The following is a 17,968-nucleotide window of genomic DNA, read 5'->3' as shown; positions in this document are numbered from 1 at the left end:
AAACGCACCCTCCACGGTTATTTAGATCGCATAATCATACACTGACAGTCCTTTCACGGTGCTTAATTGTCTGTCCTCTTGATCGGGTTTGAGATAGTAATGCATTATTGCTATGCCTCTTTCATTAAAGTAGTTGGGAAATGTGAGCCCGCCCCCTTTCAGGAGTAAAAGCGATTATTTCTCCTCGCGCTAAGAGAGGGTGAGTGAGAGACTCGACCGGGATTGTGGGAGCGATCAGAAACAGCCCTCACAACATCATCAGCTACAGACGTCCACGGCTTTAACCGTCCCATTCCTTTCGCCGACACATCACTGGAGACCAAGCAACCATCCTCACTGTCCTCAAACACACTTTCAGACGAGAGACCGACTTGTTTTTTGTTGTTGTCATTTTAGACACACATAGGCGACTTTTCGGCACGGTTCTTTTTCATGTTGTGTTCCTGCCCGTGCTGGATTTAAGTGCGTCTTTGCGAAGTCCATCCCTGGCACGCAACGGCTTCCTCTACGCTGTCATTCGGCCGGACGACACAGCCGGAGACTGCCTGTGGTATCTCACACTTACCGGACAGATTTCATGCATAATAAAGTGAGTAGCGTGCTCCTACATCTATAATTCTTTTTGTCATATCCAGAGGACACGTTGTATCTCGAGCAGCGAGGTCTCTTTATTTATAATTGTATGTGTCAGTTTGACATCACCGGTATACTTGAGCGCGATTTTGAAGCGCGTTGCCTCCCAACAAACTATACAACGTAACCATGACCATTGTATGTCCAGACCTATAGGCTAAACGCAGCAAAGTAGCGTTTTACGGAGTCTATTTACGAGAGTCAAGGTTTGTCTTGTGGTATTGTTAATGTGTACCTTGAATTGTTTATTTCCCACAATATCGCAACACCGTATCAACAGGCGCACAATGGGCTACTAGCGCGACTCATATTCTCGGTATATGACTTATATTATGTAGTATTTTAAAATGATTACTCTGAAATATTCGTATAGGCCTATTCGTTTCAATATATGTACCGGTAGTCGCGTGTGAATCTACTGAAGCCTATGCATTTATAACGGGTCACAACCCAGAATAATATTCACAATTTCTGCGGGTCCCACAAATGAGGAAAGTATGGACTGTTAATAATTAAATAATTGTAGGCTTATATGAGCGGCTCATTTTCTAGGTCGAATTCAACTTGTCAAAAGTTCGGCTCGTATTAGATAAACACATTTTACAATTCGACAAAGTTTTCCAAAGAATTCTGAATGAATCCAACTCAACATCACATGTTTTTCTGGCATATTATCAAGATGAGGGTTAGTTATTATACCTTAAACAGTGTACAATAAGTCACATTCACACCCGTTAACTTACATTACTGCCAGGCCAAATGGTTCAGCTTCCCTACTGTATTTATAGTACAATGTCCATGTGGAATTATACTCAGTCTCTGGAAATTAATTATTGGTGCAAAGTAAGGCGCTCAAGCAATGTAGCCAAATTGTGGAGGAAAGATAGCTCTGTGATGACTATTCTGACAAACTGAAGCTTGTCTGTTTTCTTGGGGGTTAAGGAAGATCTAGTAGGTGGCCGTTTCTACCCATCAGAAAGATAAGTACTTATTCAGCTATGTGCATAGTGTAGATGGTGCTTGTAAAACAGGGCTCAATATTAATTGAAGAAATATATTTAAAATATATATTATACATAATATATCGATATTGATAGCTTTTGGTACAGTAGACAATGTTCTGTTAACTGTTTTTTTCTGACCGTTTTCTTGAAATGTGTGTGTCTCTTTTACCAGGCTAATTTGAGTTTGTCATAAAGGGTGGGACAGGGAACACTACCTCAAATAACCTGTGGCAATTGCCATTGCTTTTAAGAAATGTCAAATACATTTGCATTCATATTTTGGCATCGAACCCCTTATCGATATTTGCACATAGAGTAAAGGCTTGTTTCACATATTAGATTGTGGCTCTGTACTTTTCATTTCTGTCACCATAGGGAAACAGTGGGTAGAGGCTATAGCTAAGACTGAGTGTGTCAAATGCAGATCGTTGGCACAATATAATTGCATTCACTCGTATATATGTAAGATGAATATAATACAACTTTTTATACGCTACCTGTAAATTAGTGCCATCATTCGAGATGCAAATGAACTATTTTATTCAATGTCATGATTTCTGCAAATGATTCAACTTTATTTAACTACCTTTTTGTTTTGCGAAAAGTAATTGAGTAAAGGCCGTGATCGTGAAGACATCCTGGAAAAGTACAGCCACATCCAGGGACATTTGGTGTTGCGACCATCTCTGGGTTGTTTTGTGACTACTGTAAATACAAGCACAGCTCGGTGCAAGGCTAATGTCTCTGATTTTATAAGTTCTATTAGCTTAGTAAGATTTCAGTAAAGTGTGATTTGTTTGCTTGATTTGAGGCGCCGTTGTATTTTTGGATTACTCAGTGTTCTTGACGTTCTGCTGTGAAATAACAGAGGTGAAATTGCCTTTGGCAAGGAGCAAAGGACGTACGCTCACACCTATACTCTACTCCCCCCCCCCCACCCCCACCATCAATGAAGTTGTTCTGTGTGTCGCTCGCCTGTTGCTCTCTCGGGATTGAGCGTTAGGTTAATCTGCTCAGAGGGAAGGTAAGCGCTCGCATGTGGACACACGATTACACACAGAGGACTCTCTCAGCCAAGCTCTGTCATCTCAGAGACACACACATACACTCCCTCTCTCTCCTCTCTTTCTCTCTCTCTCTCTCTCTCTCCCTCTCTCTCTCTCTCTCTCTCACTCCCTCTCTCCCTCTCTTTCTCTCTCGCTCTTTTCGCTCTTTTCGCTCCTCTCTCCTCTCTCCCTCTCTCTCTCTCTCTCTCTCTCTCTCTCTCTCTCTCTCTCTCTCTCTCTCTCTCTCTCTCTCTCTCTCTCTCTCTCTCTCTCTCTCTCTCTCTCTCTCTCTCTCTCTCTCTCTCTCTCTCTCTCTCTCTCTCTCTCTCTCTCTCTCTCTCTCTCCTCTCTCTCTCTCTCTCTCTCTCTCTCTCTCTCTCTCTCTCTCTCTCTCTCTCTCTCTCTCTCTCTCTCTCTCTCTCTCTCTCTCTCTCTCTCTCTCTCTCTCTCTCTCTCTCTCTCTCTCTCTCTCTCTCTCTCTCTCTCTCTCTCTCTCTCTCTCTCTCTCTCTCTCTCTCTCTCTCTCTCTCTCTCTCTCTCTCTCTCTCTCTCTCTCTCTCTCTCTCTCTCTCTCCCTCTCTCTCTCTCGCTCCCTCTCTTTTTCGCTCTTTCCCCGGTGCTGCTTTGTTTCTCTTACTCTTCTCAGATCTGTCCTTCCTAACAAATCATTGGGGATTTTGGCTGCCGATTCACAAAACCAACAGTGACAACACGCTCTTACCCTTCTCATAAAGAGGGATTAGGGGGTCACGTGTCACTCTGATTGGCCAGCACATTGAGCCAATTGTCGGGGCACGTTGCCGTACACCAGGGCCTCATTAAAGCTTTATTCAAGTGAAGGGACACCTTTTGAGCCAGGATCAATGCTTTTGCAATAATCCCAAAAAGTAGCTTCAGCCTCCTCTGAGTGGCCAGTGTAGTTAGAATTTGTAGTAGTAATTTATGAATAAAGAGAAGATTTACTGGTTGATATTCAACAGCATGACCTGAGAGAGTTCAGCTCTCTGTTGGCATTCAGTGCAATAAGGGAATCTGTCAAAGAGTGCTTGATTTAAGGCGTACACTAGCATGCTCCATAAACTCTAAAAGGGACTGCTAAATTTGGCCGCTTAGGTTTGAAGGGAAGGGTCTCAACGTTGATACCTATGAGCACAAGCTATATAAAGCATGGTTCAAAATAGGCTACCATCCTAATGAAGGAAAAAGTTCATCCATGAAAACATTTTTATAAATAGAAACATCACATGCATTTACGTTTAAGCAAATAGTTTGATAGCCCGTGTTGGCGTACTTTAAAGTTGTATTTCTTTTTGTTGCAATGGTTGCAAATGTTTTGGAAGGAGTTTGCTCAGGTAAACATCAGTAAAAAACGTTCATTTGCAGATTGCACGTTTGCAAGATCTGGTGGTAGATACTGAAGTACTCTTTAAACCCTTAGGCTTAAAGAAGTGAGTGATATGCGATTCTATTTCAGATGTGGAGGGCACGTTCAAGTTTTACATCATATTCTCACAAATGACTTTTGTATTTTTGGTTGCTTTTCCCACTCTAAACGTAACGATCATACACCTAGGAACTCAATCGTACAGTACACAGGACTCGCCGGGTAACTCGCAGGGGTTTCAGTATGAGCCCGTGTTTATTTTACAGCAGGTGTTCCCTCTATAGCTAGGTATGGAAGGAATAGTGTTCTCTTTTCCCTTTTTGCACCATTTTTATAGCTCATGAAAAGTATCCGAGCCGACCTCAGCATCTGTTTATTTAGTAATTTAGTGCAGATCTCACTTTTATTTTCCTAACCGCTGTATGTGTTAGACATATTTTCCCTGGTGTTTGTAGTTTTTTTGCAAGCATTGTCTCCGTATCTTTATGAAGATGCAATTACTAATACAGTTAAGAAATAAGCACAAGAAAATAATGTAGTCCTTGAATGGTTTGTGATGTATTTGAATGCAGATATGAGTGTGTCCTGGTTCACATAACGATGCAGTCTTCTGTCTCTATCTAGTAATTAGCCATGACGTTCAGCAACTTTTCCTCAGCACTGTAAGTGGAAGAGGGTGTGTGGGGTTTGTTCACTAGGGTGTTAAAGATCACAGAGGAATAGCTCATGCTTTGATGTTTAATTGTATTGTAAAACACATTTTAGAATATTTCAGCATAAAGTAGAATTCTAGCTGTGCTGTGCTTTGTGTTTGGTGTTCCTTTTGTGTTGTTCCTTTTGTGTGTGTGTGTGTGTGTGTGTGTGTGTGTGTGTGTGTGTGTGTGTGTGTGTGTGTGTGTGTGTGTGTGTGTGTGTGTGTGTGTGTGTGTGTGTGTGTGTGTGTGTGTGTGTGTGTGTGTGTGTGTGTTTGTGTTTGTTTGTTTGTCTAAGTTTTCCTGTGTCTGTTGGTACACATTTAAATAAAAATTAATGCATTTCGGTTTTCTTTCATTCTCACATGGAGGAATTGATGTCTGGAAAGATGGTATGGTATAGAAGAAAGTGTCATTGTGAGGGCTGGAAAGATAAACTGAGGAAAAACAAACAGTTGTGAAGAGAAAGTAAGGAGACAGAATTTAAATACGTAAGAGATTGGCACAGTTGAAGAGCGTGTAGGAGAGAGGGAAAGAATAAGTGTTTCTGTCTGTTGGGCAGAAATATGTCAGTAGATTCATCTCATAACGTGTGAGAGAGATGTTGTGTTGGGATCCAAACGGTCAACTAGACTAGATTAACAGGACTTCCGGCCTGCTTCTTCCTGTTTCCTGTTTCCTGTCAGGCCTGGTCATCATGGTAGCTGCTCGCTGGGTGGTCTGGGCAGGACAGGACCAGGATGGACAGACCTTAGCGCTACTGACCATGTACACTAATCATGTCACCAGCTCTAGTTTTTGACTGCATACAGGCCAGGCTAAGATACACCTTAAACACCCACATATGGAGTTCACCATATAGACCTCCACCCTTGAATATGTGGATTGAGAGAGGAGGACAGTAGACAACAGAGAAAGGAGGGTTGGATGTGATAAGAGGGAGAGAAACATTTGGAGAAAGATAGGGAATGTATTTTAAACAGTACGCGATGCATCCAGTAAGTTTGACAATTATATTATGAGCCTGGGTGGTATTCGTGTAGAGTAGATATGAATGGCTTTTACTGTATTCATTTATATAAGTGTTGTCAGTAAAATGTAGTCTTCAGCAATTAGAAAAGCCAGACATAAGACATTAAAGACTTCATGTTTTATTTTTGATTCTATATGTTTACTTTCAATAAAAGATTCCCTGTGGTACATTTTTTTTTTTGAATAGCTGACTTATTGCAGACAAAATCCAGACACACCGTACTGTACGTGGGAAGCTAGTCTCCCAAAAAAACAAATATAGCCTGCCTGAATCTGGAAGGGTCTATTTGACCTGCCCTAAACGTGGTTTGAAATAAAACTGGAATTAACTCCAAATCCTTTTTTTGTGGGGGGGGTGGGTCAGAGGGGTGAGTTGTTTGCTCTTGGTGCACATAAACTCTGAGATGGAAGGCATGTTCCATGATAAAACACAGTAGCTGACCTGTGTCTCTGCTGTGGTGTGGTGTGGCGTAGCGAGGGACGACTTCTCCCTCACTGTTCAGACGCAAGTCCCACCTCCCCCTTTGGTGTGGCATGCTGTTGGAATTCACCCAATGACAAGAAAAAAAAGAGGAGGGGTTAAAAAAAAAGTGCACAAATATTTTCCCGTGGCTATAATTTATCTTTGTCACCCCTGCAATATCGGCGAGTCACTCTGAAACATGGTCCGGTAAGACACACAGAGGTTCCTCTGTGCCCTGGCCTCACATAATCTAACATCCATCTGAAAGCCCACCGCTGCCACCAATGCTGCCTGCCTGCCTGCCGCCATTGCCTTCTGCCTGCCGCAATGATTCACAGCTCACTAATGGGTATTTTCTTTTAAGATTCAGTGTTCACAATGGAGCCAGAGGTGTAGGCCCTTATATGCACCCTGTGCTGTTACAAAAAGATGTTGTTATAATAGTTGATTTTGTAATCGTTGACTGATGTATAAATGTTCATAATAGCTGATTATCAAGTGTGCATTTTTTTTTATGCTCCAGGTTATTTTATGTCCCCCAAGCCACAGCTCCGTAACCACTAGATCTCTAAGCAGGAAGTACTCCGTCCGAGTCCTCTGTTCTGCAGTGCACACAGCTTTACCCAGGTAGTGTCCTTGCCAAAGTCCACAACACTGTTGCTTTCCACTGTCATCGGTGCCATTCCCCAGACCAGGGTCCGGGCCTTGAAAGAATGTCTCGTACAGGGCTGTCTCGAACACTCAGTGCCGGGGCGAGAAAAAAAGAGGAACAGGGAAGGAGAGACGCAGAGAGACTGAGAGGGGGAGAGAATCAAAGAGAGCGACAGACACGTTCCTAAAGCTGACTTCATCTGGGTGTTATATGGCTGTGATGGGCCGCCTGTTTGTGTTGCTCAATGTTAGACAACACTGACCGTCTTGAACAATGTACCCTTTCTACTGCCATGTTCTAAACGATTGGTAACGTGTTTTCATTTTTTTTTAAAGGAGTTCAACGCTTTGATTGTCTGAAATCGTTCAGGATGTTTCCAGGTAGAGTTTTGTTGCATTTGAAGAAAAAAATTAAAAATTAAAAACTTCACAGCATATTGATAATAACAGGTAAATATAACTTATTGAGCTGTGCCACGCAGAAAGGTGCATATTCAGAAACTAATTTGGTTCAGAGTGAAATGAGGATTTCAACAAGTCAATATTCCAGAATGCTATAAGGTTCATTAATAATGTTTTTCATTTTCTTTATTAAATGAAACAAGTATTATTTTATTATTTTATATACTACGGTAATAATTCTTGAATTCAACACTATGTTTAGAAGCTTTAGTAAATAAATCTACTTCATCAGCTAAACTTCGTGCCAAATAGGAACTTGTGCCACTGAAACATGCATTTAGGATAAGTGTGCTCCATCAAATGAAATTGTGTAACTTTCCTGTGCAAGTCTACAGAGAACGGACAGGGAAAATGACTTATAAAAAATACAGTATCTCTCTCTCTCTCTCTCTCTCTCTCTCTCTCTCTCTCTCTCTCTCTCTCTCTCTCTCTCTCTCTCTCTCTCTCTCTCACTCTCTCTCTCTCTCTCTCTCTCTCTGTGTCTCTCTCTCTCTCTGTGTCTCTCTCTATATCTATTCACTTTTTAAAGGTTTTCTGTCCGGCTCGCTGTTTGCTTTGATACATCGACTTTTCCTACAGTGGCTCTTCCAAAGTGCAACTCGTGATGTCATTCGTTTTATTCACACTTTGCAGATGCAATGTCTGGAGAAAGTGAGAAAGTGACAGCGAAAGAAAGGAGACAAGGAAAGAAGGAGAGACCAGAAAAGATGGATGGAAAGAGAGAGCGTTGCGGAGAGGAGATTTGCAGTGCGATGTTTCATGTATAATGAATGAGGGGCCACTTTGTTTGAAACTTCAGCCTGGCGCTTCACTTCAAGCTTTGCTGGGCAGAGTGGGGCCTTGTGCTCAACACCAAACTCCCTCTGTGCTCTGCTGATGGATGCTTTCACCTGGCTGCCACTGTGGACCAGCCCAGTGGAAAAACAAATAACTCCTCTCTGTGTGTGCGTGTGCGTGTGCGTGTGCGTGTGTGTGTGTGTGTGTGTGTGTGTGTGTGTGTGTGTGTGTGTGTGTGTGTGTGTGTGTGTGTGTGTGTGTGTGTGTGTGTGTGTGTGTGTGTGTGTGTGTGTGTGTGTGTGTGTGTGTGTGTGTGTGTGTGTGTGTGCGTGCGTGTGCGTGTGCGTGTGCGTGCGTGCGTGTGTATCATATTTGATTTGTGACACGCTTCCTAAGCAGCAGGTGTAGACTAACAAGGAAATACTGACTTACGGGTCCTATTCCAACGATGCAGAGTTAAAGATAAAGACTCAAAATAACATGGCCATATACAGGGAGTCAATGTGCAGGTGTACGAGGTCATTGAAGTAGCTATGTATATATGGGTAGGGGTAAAAAATGACTAGGCAACGGGATAGGTAACGGTGCCTTTGTGTATCTGTGTGCGTCGGCTCAGACAATAAGATAAGGGATGAGGGAAGAGGGAGGGCCAGAGGTGAAGAGCAATGAATGTTTGTATAGGAACAGAGCTGCAGTGACACCCAGGCTCCACTAAGGAGAATACTGGCACCCAGCTCACACTAGTGTTCTCAACAGAAACAGCCTTGCCTTGTTATTGACTTTTATGTTTTTTTCGTGTGTGTGAGTGAGCGGTATTGTTTGGGCTAAAAATGGCCCCAGTCTTTTTTTTGGCACTGTGCTGGGCTCGTGGTTTATAAATAGTTGAGGAAGTGTGGGGGGGATACCTACCGTGCTGGTCGCCCTCCTCCACAGGCCCTCTGAGGGCTTCTACGTCACATCCCGACCCCATTACAGTGCTCTTTCGCTGGGCTACTCCAGTTCAGCCCCCATGGGGGACTACCAAACAGGATAGGACTCACATAGAGGGTGTGAGAAAAGTCAAGCCAATGCGGAATTCCTCTACAGTTGGAGACGTTGCTGTTGTCGTCTTGGAGTGTAGATTTAAGCGTGGTCGAATGAGGTGACATTTTGGAAAATGAGGCTAGTGAACTGGTGATAATTGCATGTCTCTCTGATTGTTGAGACTATCAGCAGTGATGACAGCATTGGGCTGTGAGGGGGGTGTTGTGAAAGGAGTGTAAAATGGGTAGCGCTGGAGATGTCTTTTCTGACACCCACTGCGTCTGCGTGTGTAAACTGGAGGCGCGATGTCCTCACTGTTCTTTGCCATCTATATGCAGACCTGTCATGTTAATTTCATTTCACAGACACTCTTTTGCCTCCCTTTAGAAATAGTTGTTTTCACACTGCACTCAGTCGTTGGGTGATCAGGTCCTCCCATGTATAGGACACGCATGGAATCAATCTTTGAATTGATTTGAGTCATATTTATCACACTTCTGTTAACTGCCGGTGATGTTCAGTTTGGTTATGCAGCAGCCAAGGTGGAAGGAAGAGCAGGGCTGCATGCACCCTCGCGTAATTTGAATTAATGATGTCGAGTGATCTGAGCTGAGTGGACAAATACTAGTTCTGTTGGTTTTTCCTGCTGCCTCTCAGTTATCCCCGGAGGTCCGAGGTCCTTCCCTCATGCACCCATCATAGCCATCCCCAGGATCCAGGGAAGGAGGCCTTGAACCCCCTCCCTGTCCCGGCTGCAAAGGTCATCCATAGTACGTCTTTTAGAGACGCGAATTGGCTTCCTCTGAGTAATTAACTCAGTTCTGAGGGAGGGTAGAGATCTAGATAGACAACACACACGCAATGCGAGTAATTCCATTACACATACCATCCCTGCCTTTGGCATCTTACCTTAGCTTATTGTTCATTCTAAATGAGCAGCACTGTGCACTGTGGTCCTCTTAATGGTGGGCCCATTATTATATTAACTAGGGCATCCTTGTGAAGAGATAGAGGGAGGGACGGAGAGAGAGATTGGAAGGAGGGAGGGAAGGAGAGAGAGAGAGGGAGGGACGGAGAGAGAGATAGGAAGGAGGGAGGGAGGGAGGGAGGGAAGGAGAGAGAGGGAGGGACGGAGAGAGAGATAGGAAGGAGGGAGGGAGGGGGGAGGGGGGAGAGGGGGAGAGAGAGAGAGAGAGAGAGAGAGAGAGAGAGAGAGAGAGAGAGAGAGAGAGAGAGAGAGAGAGAGAGAGAGAGAGAGAGAGAGAGAGAGAGAGAGAGAGAGAGAGAGAGAGAGAGAGAGAGAGAGGGAGCCAGGGAGCCAGGGCTGGCAAGCCTCACTAGTAATAATCAAGTAATAGAGCAGTGTTTTCTTTTCTGAAGGGAATAGTACTGACTGTTATTAATGTGCTTTTGACAGCTTAATATGATAATGGGGCTATGATTATTCTCAGAGAACAGACCGTTATTTTTTTAATGTTCTTCAAAAGGATGCCTGTCGATGACCCACTTCTCAGATGGTCGAAAACAAGGAAGAGCGAAACTCCACAGGGAGATAGAGCGAAGAGAACGAGGGAGAGGTGGGAAGAGAGAAAGAGTAAGAAGGAAAAGCTTGTGTTAATATTTGCCGGAAGTAAATTCATAATCCTTTTCTGACTCCCCTCCTCCCCTTCCTCCATATATTTACTTCTCCTCCTCCTCCTCTACGGGTTAGCTGCCTACCTTCCTGGGCTCCTCTTCCCTCTAGTCTAATCGGAAGAGAAACGCTGGGAACGATAACAGGGATTAGCTTCCGATGCTCGCTAGCTCCCCTCGGTTAAGTACACATGTAATGAGTTGTTTATTTGGGATAATGCGCAGCAGAAGCGGCAGGGGCCCAGAGTTGCCTTTCCCCCCTACAAACACACACACACACACAGCCCTGGGACAGGTCGCTTACTGGACTGGGTGGGTCAGGGGGAGAAGAGGGGGAGGAGGGTCCTTCATCATTCTCAGCCCATTCTTGAGGTCATGTGGCCTGGAAATGTTTCTCAGGCTGGAGAAAAAAATTGAAACTATGAGAAAATTAAGGGGGGGAACGGAGATAGAGAAGGAGAGGGAGCGAGTGAGGGAGAGATATGTGCCCACCAGTGTGAGTGTGTGAAGTGGAAAAAGCCGTTGGTTAGCGAAGGGGACGTGCTCTGCTATCATTATCCGAGGGTGGGGGGGGGGGCGAGGTTATGTGAACGGAGCAGCTGTGCTCCGAGCTGAGGGATTTGAGGGGGGAACTCCAGCTAAGCAGCCAGGTTCTTCACTGTACTGTACGGTCGGACCAGAGCTGAGCCTTGTGAACCAAATCCCCCCCTACTCAGCTAGCTCTTCACTTCCCAAATACGAAACAAATAAATGTTGATGGCAAGGATAAGACTGCAGAAGTGAGAAAAAAACACAGACATGATTTATATATGCCTCTCTAGGCATTTGCTGTTTTCTTATCTCTTTTTATCTCTGGTCTCAAGAAACAGTTTTCATTCAGTGCAGATGGAAATTAGGACCAGAATAACAGTCAAAATACATGAATAAACGTTTCTGAAAGCACTATTAAATGTTTCCTTTTCAGTTTGATAAGGTCGAATCTATAGATCGTCGGCGGATCGTCAGATAAAGACCAAACGTCTCTGTCACCATTTCTGATCACATGCTACAGAAACAGGACCAGCGCGGCGACAGTGAGACAAGAGAGGGAGAGGGAGAGGGGGAGAGAACAGAGCAAAGACTCACTGGGCTGTGCTAATGCATACAGCCTGCCACGGTATCCAACAACAAGGCAAAATATCACACATCTTCACATCACACGCTACTCCAACAACAACGACACACACAGAAAGGAACCTAGCTCAAGAACCCGAGGAGTTGAAAGCAAGCAAGGAGGATATCATGTGAAAGAAGTTGTGTGGAAGTTTCTGGCGGGGAAATGAAAAGAGAAAGAAAATTCTCTTGTGTGTTGAGAGCAAGAGTTGACAAAAAATTGCCTTGCTTACATGGCACAGCATACACAGTATCACTTGGTGAGGCAAAAAGGAGGGGGAGTACCTTGACAGATTTTCTCATGGTGCGCTGTGGGCTAAAAATAGGGCTTGGTCAAAGCGGCAGTAGGGTTTTTGGCAAGAGGGGCCATCATTGTGTGATACAGTGGCCTTTGCTATAGTCACGTACAGAGAGGAGACGAGTGCCTCTGCCAAGACGTGTAGCCATGCGGCAGTAATTTCATATTTGTTTGTCTCTTTTCATTTTCTCTCTCTCTCTTTCTTTCTCTCTCTCTCTTCCTCCTCCTCTCTAGAAGGGGTTAAGTAGCAGTAAGCTTTATCAGATCACCCGGGCTGAGGTCTCTTTCAAACCTCTTTTTGCCTTTTTGATTTTGTGCAGCTGTGCGGGCTCTTTAATCATACGCTATCATTTTTCACTTGCTCTCCTCTCATCCCTTCTTCTTCTTGTCCTCCCTCCTCCCCTAACATATGTTAATTCGCTGCTTTCTGTGACAAATTACGAGCGCTGTCTTTGATGAGGTCGGGTTGTGATGGTGCGGGGAGTGGAGTACGGTGGAGCTGCCAGCCCCTCGCTGGTCCCCCTAACCACTCCAAACAGAAGCGCGGCACCCAGCCGCCGTCTAATGAGAGGCTTGGCCTGGCTCTGGCATGGGTCTGGGCTTGGAGGGGCCGCCCCCCAGCCTCATTCAGCTCCACTAACAAAGTGTGATCTGTAGGTACGCCGCCTGCCCGCCCGCTCTCCACACTCAACACAAACTTTACCCTCCCTCCCTCACAGACACACCCCACTGTTGCTTAGAGGGCTGTAGGAGCAGGCTGCAGCTCAGCTACTGGGCATGGATTGAGTTTTTATTTCAAACTCTGCTGATATACCATTGATATACTTAAGCAATAAGTCACGAGGGGGTGTGGTGTTTGGTCAATATACCAATGCTCAGGGCTGTGCTAATGCACAACGTAATGCGGAGTGCATGTATACAGCCCTTAGAAATTGTATATTGGCTATATACATAAACCACCTGGGTGCCTTATCACTATTATAAATTGGTTACCAAGGTAATTAGAACAGTAAAAATAAATGTTTTGTCATACCCATGGTATACAGTCTGATATACCACGGCTTTCAGCCAATCGCCATTCAGGGCTCGATCCACCCTGTTTATGATGTAATTGATATGATTGTGGGTAGAGTTAAATATACATATACACATACTCATTCAATTAGATAAGCTAAAAGTGTCCATTTTGTATTTGTTTCTTTGTATGTTTTACTCTATATTCTGGCCAACTCTGAATTGAAACAATGTGTTGTAGTACAACCTAAATTACTGATGTGGGGACATTCAAACGTGTGTGTGTGTGTGTGTGTGTGTGTGTGTGTGTGTGTGTGTGTGTGTGTGTGTGTGTGTGTGTGTGTGTGTGTGTGTGTGTGTGTGTGTGTGTGTGTGTGTGTGTGTGTGTGTGTGTGTGTGTGTGTGTGTGTGTGTGTGTGTGTGTGTGTGTGTGTGTGTTACAGAGATACTACCCGGAAACATTACACCAGTCTTGTTTAAACAGACACTAACTGGAACACTCGCAGTTTAATGATGTGCAACGTCAACAGGGCAACAATGCTGACCAATAATCAACCCAATCAGCTTGCGGTAGGCAGAAAAAATAAGAGGAACTGTGACATCATGCTAGCAGACTGGATCACATATTTTCCGATAAGCCAGGGAGGGAACAAGGGATCAGAGGGGTGGGGTATCAGAATCAGTATTTTCTTCAGAGCTCTCTCTGCTCTACTCTCTACCCTCTTCCTCTCTCTCTGCTCGTCTCTCTCTCTCTCTCTCTCTCTCTCTCTCTCTCTCTCTCTCTCTCTCTCTCTCTCTCTCTCTCTCTCTCTCTCTCTCTCTCCACTCTGCGATCTAGGTTACTCGGTTTCTTATGGAGCACAGGGACTTTAAAAAAAACAACAGAAGGTTGAATTTATGAAGGACATCCTTGTTGAAGTGTGCAACCTTCTACTTCTTTGCAAATTACCTCCACGCTGTGCACAGTCTCAGTTCAAGGCTGTGGCTCTCGCTTTAGATCAGCCAGACTGTTAGAGAGAGATACATAATACCACTGTAATGTTACACAAATAGGAATGCAAAGCATTGTTGTTCACCATTGCTGTAGTTTGAGCAAAGCGTGTTAAAATAATACCACATTACTCTTGCAAAGGAATGGTTGACGTATTTATACCTCATTTAGGGTAATACGATACAATACAAGCAACAGGTAATCATCAAGCCTCGATCCGAAGTCACAGAGAGGATGCTTTTTGGCTCAAGGCTCTGTCCGTTAAGGAGGTTGGTAAAAATATCCTGGACCATTTACAGTAGCAGTCTAGCCGGCCTATTCTGGTAGATATACTCAGCATTTAGCTTCTAGTGGCCTAAATGTTACCATGGAGCCCGATGTGAAGGGTTGCCATGCCAGTTTCTTTTAAGGCTGACTTGACCTAGTATACCCGAAACCACTCCCCAATCGCACACACACACATTCACACACGCACGCACGCACGCACGCACGCACACTCACACACACACACACACACACACACACACACACACACACACACACACACACACACACACACACACACACACACACACACACACACACACACACACACACACACACACACACACACACACACACACACACACACACACACACTCCACAGTCAGAGTCTGCGATCAGATCCCCATATTTTTCTTTGTGTCTGTCTTTCTGGATCGGCCAAGGCGAACAGAGGGGGAGAAATAGGAAGCAACTTTGGAAAGTTAGTCCCATAATGGAGTATGCAAAATAGATTACTGTACATGATAACACAATACCGCATACAAGACAGAAAGTGCTAAAAGAAGGTGGTGAAAAGTGAATAGAAAATAAGCTGGCACCCACGCAGGAGTGTTAGCCATGTTAGCTTTAGCTTGTGTCTCTAATTGGGGCCAGGAGGGAGCATTTAGTAATTGCTGTCAGAAGATCACATTTTATTCTCTTATTCACAGTCACTGCTGTAGGGTAGAGTGAAACAAATTGTCATCAGAGATTTCGAAATGAACAAAGCTTTTAATTAGGCTGATTTAGAATGAGCGAAAAAAAATAGAGAAAGAAAGTGCGATGGAATCATCGGCGGATCGTCATCGTCTAACCACGTTGTCGGGTGTTAGAAGACGCCGCCGCCACGAGACGTCACGGAAGTTTGCAGCGTTTGAAAAGGAGACAAAGCAGGCCCCACCCCCTATCCCCTCGCCCTACCCCAACCCCCACCCCCGAGCTGCTGAACATTGTTAACTATATCAACAGACATTGTCATCCTTGGCGGAGAACATAATTGGGGGAATATGTCAGTGATTTGTGTGTTCTTAGTGACATGGCCGTGGGCTGTTATGATGGGGGTGGGGTAGTAGTTATTGAAGGGAAATGCTTTTATTCTTTATGGCTTGCTTTCCCTCCTCCTTTCTCTGTCTTAGTACGATAAGAGAGTTTCATAAATGGTCTTGGTTTACTTCATCAGCATCCTTATGAGTTGAAGCAAGTCAAAAATATTTAGTGACTGTAAGGATAAAGTGTGTGTGTCTGTGTGTGTGTGTGTGTGTGTGTGTGCGTGTGCGTGTGCGTGAAACGAGAGTGTGTTTTTATTACATTTTTTACGTTCCAGTCCAGCAGTCTGTGCCTAAATGGTGGTTGCACCTGGGGCCTACAGACCTACGTAGCACCATGTGATGTTAGGCAGTGGTTGGACGCTTACTGAAAAACATGACCCCTTCTCAGATGTGTATGCTTGGGGTGAACGTACTGCACAGACTGTGGGGAAAACAACGTGAGAGAGAGAGAGACAGGTGGAGAGCGAGAGAGGAAGAAGGGGAAACTGCGGTGATCAGCTGAAACTAAAGCAATGTGATTCAGCGTTGAACAATGGTTGCTTTCTCCACCACACATGAAATCGCTTTCATGTCCCTAACCATTGCACCACCGCTACCACCTCACTCTTGTACACCTTCATCCTCCTGCCATAATCCCCCACCTGGAGTCTCATTTATCAAAGGTATAAAAAAAGACTATGCCTTTGTGTACGGCAAGGTTAGTATTTATACATTTTTAACTGGGAACGTGTGCGTATCTCCACACAAATTTCAGACCATGCGTACGACCAATTCCTATTGGTCGATCAACTGTATTGCAAGCTTTTGGGGGAAATGGAGGTGTTTGGATGCGCTGGAATTATAATAACGGTAGGCTAATGACAACATTCCAATGTAGACTTGATGTTAAAAACAGATGCATTTGCCAATGGTGAGAAGATCGCATAGCAGCATGTTTCGCCGAATATATTTATTGAACTTTTGTTATATAGGCCTAAATCATGATCATATTACAGGACAAGCCTCTCCTTTTCTGACAAGACTGGTTTATTCCCGCTACACAACAAATATTAGGCTACCGTTTATCCAGAAACTACATATGTTCTAATATCTCCAAATCATACAGCAAATGAGGCCATTTTTTGTTACCATTAAAAGGTGAATGGAGGGCGTTTTCCAAGCAAGGTTGTAGCACTAGTTCACGAGCGCACAGTATGTATGTTGCATGCAACAGTTTGATAAATCCCAATCATTTGTGGCACACGCAAACCCTTGACTCTACACACACACGGCGGAATTGAATAAGACATTTACGCACAGGTTGATAAATGAGGCCCCTGGACCCTGTCCACCCTGATGTCTTTTCGCAGTGTGGCAGGGATTGTTTTACTCAGTCCATCGCCCTCTTCATCTTTACTCATGCCATGGAAAAACTAAAGGCTCACGCCACAGCGATGATTCATCAGAGCCTTTCTGGGGCCTTCCCAAATCATGGTTACCGCTACTTCTGCTTTTTCTGCTCTTCGCTGCTGCACTTTAGTCCACCGTGGCACACGGACATTGGTGTGTCAGATTCGCCAGTCTGCCCACTTACTTCACTCTGATGAGTAGCTACTGTTCATCCAATAATCTGCCACAGCACACAGAGAACCAGCTTCTACATGAACACTTTATCATTCACAACATTCCATTGTTGCGCAACGCTCTTCCAAATAATATCATTGGCCTCTAAACCCACCATATTGTCCATTGGGGTATTGTGAATTGGTTTTAATCAAACCACAATCCAATAAACCCACTCAATCCATGATAACCTTGTCAGCTATTGCATGCATGAACTGTAGCTAGTGTCCCCAAGTCACATCGCTAGTCCTGATGCAGCAAAAGCAGGCAGGCAGGCAGGCCGGCAGGCAGGCCGGCAGGCAGGCAGGCAGGCAGGCAGGCAGGCAGGCAGGCAGGCAGGCAGGCAGGCAGGCAGGCAGGCAGGCAGGCAGGCAGGCAGGCAGGCAGGCAGGCAGGCAGGCAGGCGACAGGGAGCAGTATTCAGCTGTCCGGCAGCTCTCCCTCTCACTCACTGCTTCCATTGGGCCCATGAAGCAGCTGCAGTTATACAGCTATTGGCCTGCTTTCAAAGGGTGGTTGACGTATTGTGTCAAGTCCCCTCATCCTTGGGGGAGTCAGCAATGGGCTATGGAAAGACAGCTCTCACCTGTCTCCATTTTGGCTCTGACAGATGGCTACCTGTCCGCCATTCAGGCCCGGTTTCCCTCTGCCTCCCCCTCCTCCTCTCCCCCCTGCTCTACCAGGTCAGAACACAATACTGTAGTAGTCAGCGCTGGACTTAAAAGCCCCTGTTACCTCACAGCCTCTCCACGGAGAGAGG

General features: G+C 44.8%; 1 protein-coding gene across 12 annotated transcripts in view; it reads left to right on the top strand.

The window, feature by feature from the left end:
• Window positions 1-17,968, top strand: part of LOC124036015 (myocyte-specific enhancer factor 2C-like) — a 98,466-nt gene that overhangs the window by 10,064 nt on the left and 70,434 nt on the right. For 3 of the 12 annotated variants that reach the window (XM_046350058.1, XM_046350059.1, XM_046350047.1), the window contains exon 1: window positions 183-589. The exons of 2 other annotated variants lie outside the window; for them this stretch is intronic. The gene's annotated coding sequence lies outside the window, so the exon portion shown is untranslated. Of the gene's footprint in view, window positions 1-180; window positions 590-17,968 lie in introns of those variants that run through there. 7 more of the 12 variants (XM_046350053.1, XM_046350052.1, XM_046350057.1 and 4 more) reach the window with 4 other exon arrangements.

This window comes from Oncorhynchus gorbuscha, linkage group LG05, assembly GCF_021184085.1.
Source record: "Oncorhynchus gorbuscha isolate QuinsamMale2020 ecotype Even-year linkage group LG05, OgorEven_v1.0, whole genome shotgun sequence".
Taxonomy (NCBI): Eukaryota; Metazoa; Chordata; class Actinopteri; order Salmoniformes; family Salmonidae; genus Oncorhynchus; species Oncorhynchus gorbuscha.
This window is presented reverse-complemented; position numbering and strand designations above follow the sequence as displayed.